This window comes from Triticum aestivum, chromosome 5B (assembly GCF_018294505.1).
Source record: "Triticum aestivum cultivar Chinese Spring chromosome 5B, IWGSC CS RefSeq v2.1, whole genome shotgun sequence".
NCBI lineage: Eukaryota > Viridiplantae > Streptophyta > Magnoliopsida > Poales > Poaceae > Triticum > Triticum aestivum.
The window spans coordinates 150,318,221-150,323,934 of record NC_057807.1 but is presented as its reverse complement, the minus strand read 5'-3'; the positions used below and the strand labels follow the sequence as shown (position 1 = coordinate 150,323,934).

The 5,714-nt window shown below is 43.9% G+C and overlaps 1 long non-coding RNA gene across 1 annotated transcript; it reads left to right on the top strand.

Annotated features, from left to right (window-relative positions):
• Positions 1-1,274: 1,274 nt before the first annotated feature.
• On the top strand, positions 1,275-4,762 carry LOC123115872 (uncharacterized). The gene is made up of 10 exons (XR_006456788.1): positions 1,275-1,463; positions 1,579-2,493; positions 2,595-2,728; positions 2,896-3,274; positions 3,360-3,485; positions 3,574-3,637; positions 3,757-3,882; positions 3,976-4,047; positions 4,133-4,279; positions 4,365-4,762. It is a non-coding gene; the product is annotated as an uncharacterized lncRNA (long non-coding RNA).
• Positions 4,763-5,714: the final 952 nt, after the last annotated feature.

Here is a 5,714-nt window from a genome sequence, read left to right as displayed (position 1 = left end):
TCATCATCACCATGTGCACAATTTCAGTGCTCTCAAAAAATTCAGTTCATCATTTCTTCATTTGGTCACTACTACATCAACATTTCTCAGCACACTAAAAACACCCTACTTGCTAACAATGGCAGCTAGCAGAATGGCAAACAGGACACCATACAAAAGAGCTCCAAAACAAAAAATCTTATCCCTAAATTGCTCTCTTTGCTTCTGCATCTTAACAAACGCTCTCTTTTCTTTCTCATTCCTTTTAGTTTCTGGTTCCAGTACTTTAATCCTGGCCTCCAACTCCATGTTCTTCATGGCTAGATCCATAATCACTGACTTGGATCTGCCATCCCACTCCCCAGGCCATTCCTAGAAAAATGATGATCAATTCAGCAAAGTCAAGAACTGCAGTGATCCAATGGCCTTGATCATCCTATATAAATGGAAATTTTTCATATCGCTGGTTCGATCAGGTGTGCCAGGCAGCAGCCAGCTGGGCACCAGTTGTCTGTCTCTAAATGGATGTGGACTAAACCATCACATAGTTTCAAAGTTAATCACCTTTTGCAAGTTTATGGACTAAACCATCACATGCATCTACGCTGCTCTAGGGATCCACACATCCTTCTTAAACAAAACTACCAAAATGCTAGCAGAAACTGCTTCTACCCAAAAAAAATGTCCCTACTGGCAGACACATATTAGCAGCCCTATAGGTGGGCCCAAAAAATTGTCCATGACATCTGAGCAAAAGTAGTTGTGGACATGCACATATCTGAGTGCTCAGTTGCGAGTGGGCACGCCCATGCTTCCGATCCTAGTTAGATTTGGCATATACTGGCCAGACGGGTCCGACATGTGCCCTGCTTGTGTAGGAAAAGCTACAGTATGGAAGGACTGCGAACAGTGAATGAGTGAGGCTTTTCCAAAAACATGCATACACATGGTCATCATTTTTGGCCGTGCCCATAGAGGATCGACCACATTGAAAAGTCCACGACATGCAACCACTCTAGTTTCGAACCAACACCTGTGTGTACCCTCTGCTCATCCTCCATCCAGCTCACTCCACTATGGGCGTGCATCAACGAGTCAATTGCAAAATGCATGTCATCCCTTGGCGCTTTGGCGATACAAATCGGGCAAATGGCAAACCGGTGGCGTGTTGAAAGTCCTGGTAAGCGTGTGAACACGCAAGCGCCAGGCAAGACAGGCAGGACCCATACTGCAGATATCTAAGCTGCCGCGTGCCCTTGCCAGTCCAGTTCACTGTGTAACTGCCATTACTCCACCACCATCTCTGTTGCTTATCCCCTCCCCCCTTCTTCCTCCGTCCGCAAAATCTATCTTCTCCTTTCGTGTGCATCAACTCTTTCTTCCTCCTCTACTTACTTCACTCCGTACCAAAATTCGTCCTGTGCAAGGCATTGCCTCCGTACGTGCTTGGCAGCGGCAGAGAACACCGGCCGACGCTGGCTTAGGTGAGTTTATACCATGCATTTCCGTCATACATTTTGGAACAAATTTCCCCTTGGATCTTGATTTGGTACACCACATCTAAATATGATGTTTTGCTCAACCATCCATAAATCTCAGCTTTGGCCGCATGGTCTCGTTCATCAAGCCATGGCTCCTTCGTAGGAAGCCAAGGTTGACAAGGGGACAACGTGTAGATCCACTACCAACAAGAAGCCGAAGAAATGCAGGCTCAGGATGACAGACCAATCAGTCCTACATGTCACTGACGTTCCAGCAACGCAATCCGTCCGCTGCAAGCTCTCACCGAAGAAGAAGCAAGGCGGCGGGCTCGGGCCAAAGAAGCTCACCGGCTTAGAAGATTCTGACGGCTCACAAATCCTGACTGTCTAATGCTACTTCAACACCGGTAAGGTGACAAGCATCTCTCCCTTCTGGTACCCTGGTTTGCAGTCCACCGGCTTGGCCACGCTAATCACTGCACAAGCATCTGGTGGTGGGGACAAAAAATGTATTGGACTGTACTCAGATGCATAGATCGCAAAAACAGAACCATGACATTTCCTGATAAGCAAGTTAGATGCATGACTGTCAACGATGTAGAGCTCATAACCGGCATAGAGTCTGGTCGCATTCCCGTCCTAGATCACCTCACCGCTTCTAATAGACTCGACACAGTGTGGGCCGTGCAAGATATACTTGGCCTCAAGAACACAGCCAATGGCTCAATAGAAGTAGAGCAGCTAGTAGATGTAATCGACAAGATAGATCCACGCACAAAAAACAAAAAGAGCATTGACAAAGCAAATGTTGCATATACTCGCTTGTGTGTACCACCATGGTTGCTCCAAAGTACACGAGACCAGCCGTGCTAGACGAAGTGCTGACATGTGTGTTGGATCCATCTAAAATTAACACGTACAACTGGGGTGAGTACCTGCTTGGAAAAGTCATGGAGAGTGCAGAGAAAGTGCAAAAGCTTTACAAGGAGAAAGCAAAGATCTGCATGGTACGAGGCTTTCAGCTTTCCCCCAGGTACGTGATAGATTTGCTTGCATGCATGTCGTTGTCTCTTCCTCTGCTCTCTTTTCCCTGCTCATACTGATTGCGCATGTCTTTTCTGCACACATGGCCAGTCATTCTTTGTGGAGTGGATGGATTTCAAACAGCACAACCTGAATGACAAATCTTGGCCGCACATCTCAGCTTACACAAATGACAAACTCAAAGAATTGTTCACATTAGCGAGGAAATCCAAAAATCATTTCAAGTTAAGCTCAAAATAAACACTTTGTTTTTCAATTCACATCCCTTTACTGCTTTCAGACTGAATGTATAAGCTTGTTTCATATTCAGCACACACATCTGCTTACATAAAAAAGAATTCATATATTTGTTTCAAGACTAAAACTAATCTAAACTATTTTTTTCATACAGACAAAAAGCATTGACACATACAAGGGGACACATTGGCAACTTCATCCAGTGCTCCGTCAGGAGCGTTCTTTTTCAATTGATGTAGCCACAGCTGCTGCCACACAGTATGTCAATGATTCAGTTTGTCCAAGAATCCGAGATGCAGTTCTGCATTTTGCAATCAACCACATACCACCTGGGGAAAAATTGACAGACGAGCATTATAAGAGATGTCTTTCCCTTGCTCTCTAGATTTTCAACAGGATTGATGCAGGCTCCACAAAATTGTCCAAAGAATTTTTAGGCATGCTAATAGCTGCAGAAAAAGCCCATACAAAAAACAAAAGACCTCCTCGAAGACTTCCTGATCTAACAAGCATAAAACCCCTAGCTTCTGATGGTTAGACCTAATTCCTGATTCATACTTGTACTTTCTCTTTTGTATCCTTTTTTACACATAAACCACATTCTATTAACATGGATAGGATGCAACATCAATATCCAAGATGACGGAAAGGCATTGGCAGAAGCTGACAAGGTGGGGCAAGATTGCAATGCAAACATTACACAGGACACCATGCTGAGCTCTTCTACAACATTGGATGTCACCCGTGAGTAGCGTCACATCCCCTTGCTTTTAGCAGAAATGCATTTTCATTAATTGATAACTTTACATGCTGCATATAACCTACTCTTCAGATGCAAGCACCCTCATACCAAAAATCCAGAAATGATTGTGCCCCTTTACTTGTCCAACATCCAGGTCTGCTACCAGCCACGAGCTAAATTTACTTGCACATAATTTCTCTACTATAAATTCTGTTTTGTGTTCTTCTTTCCATACAAACAACATTATCTTAACATGGACATTCGATTGAATAGGATGCAATAAACACAACGACCATGACGGAAAGACATTGTCAGTAACTCATGAGGAGGGATAGGAATGCAATCCAAACATTACACAAGAATGCATGCCGATCTCCTCTGTAGCGCTGAATGTCACATGTGAGTGGCTTCTCATACCCTTGCTTTTTGCAAAAAAAATGCATGATCTACCAATCCATTAATTCATAATCATACCTTTTGCATAAAAAATAGATCTTCAGGAGCAAGTGCCCTCAGACCAGATACTGGGAAATGACTGTGCACCTTCGCTCGTCCAACAACCAGGTCTGCTAACAGCAACTACCTAAATTTACTTCCACATAATTTTGTCTGCCACTCCACTAAACTATTGTCCTCCTTTGCTTTGCAGAAAATATATCACCTAGATTAACAAAGACACCTGCTGCCTCATTGCCTGCCCCAGGACGGCTAGTGCTCCAAGATAATACTACCCCACTGGCGCCTCGTGCTCTCATATTCAACACTGCCTCCATCGCTGATGATTCACCTATTCCAGGTCACACAGCATCCCTTCATCTGCACTCAAATATCTATTTTCTCCCAACAAACTTACACATACTTTTATGCTACTAATTCATCAGATAACACTCCTGATCCAACAAGATTCCCATCACCAAAGTGCCCATGCACCCCCTTCCATGACCGCAGTCAGAGCTACACAGATAGCATGTCGGATTCAGTTGGTTGGACTAGCAAGCAACCACGGACAGAAATTACAAGAAAGTTGGATTACAAGAAGCGGAAAACAGAATATATATATCAGTGCTCCTGTAACAAACAAAGAATCCACAAGGCATAACACCTCCAACTACCTAGTCTGTGGCTGCTAACTTAAAATATCAAAATAATGACTCGGTGCATGTGATACGTCCATTTTGCATCATGCTTTTATATCAATATTTATTGCATTATGGGCTGTTATTACACATTATATCTCAATACTTATGGCTATTCTCTCATATTTTACAAGGTTTATCATGAAGAGGGGGAATACCGGCAGCTGGAATTCTAGCTGGAAAAGGAGCAAACATTGGAAACCTATTCTGCACTGCTCCAAATATCCTGAAACTCCATGAAACCTGTTTTTGGAATTAATAAGAATTATTGAGCGGAAGAAATACACCAGGGGGCCCACACCCTGTCCAGGAGGGTGGGGGCGCGCCCACCCCTACTGGGCGTGCCCCCCCTGTCTCCTGGCCCCCCGGTGTCCATCTTCTGCTATATGAGGGCTTTTACCCTGGAAAAAATCGTGGGCAAACTTACGGGCGAAACTCTGCAGCCACGAGGTAGAACCTTGGCGGAACCAATCTAGGGCTCTGGCAAAGCTGTTCTGCTGGGGACACTTCCCTCCAGGAGGGGGAAATCATCACCAACATCATCACCAACGATCCTCTCATCGGGAGGGGGTCAATCTCCATCAACATCTTCACCAGCACCATCTCCTCTCAAAACCCTAGTTCATCTCTGGTATCCAATCTTGTATCAAAACCACAAATTGGTACCTGTGGGTTGCTAGTAGTGTTGATTACTCCTTGTAGTTGATGCTAATTGGTTTACTTGGTGGAAGATCATATGTTCAGATCCTTAATGCATATTATTACTCCTCTGATTATGAACATGAATATGCTTTGTGAGTAGTTACGTTTGTTCCCGAGGACATGGGTGAAGTCTTGCTATTAGTAGTCATGTGAATTTGGTATTCGTTCGATATTTTGATGAGATGTATGTTGTCTTTTCCTCTAGTGATGTTATGTGAACGTCAACTACATGACACTTCACCATTATTTGGGACTAGAGGAAGGCATAGGGATGTAATAAGTAGATGACGGGTTGTTAGAGTGACAGAAGCTTAAACCCTAGTTTATGCGTTGCTTCGTTAGGGGCTGATTTGGATCCATACGTTCAATGTTGTGGTTAGATTTACCTTAATA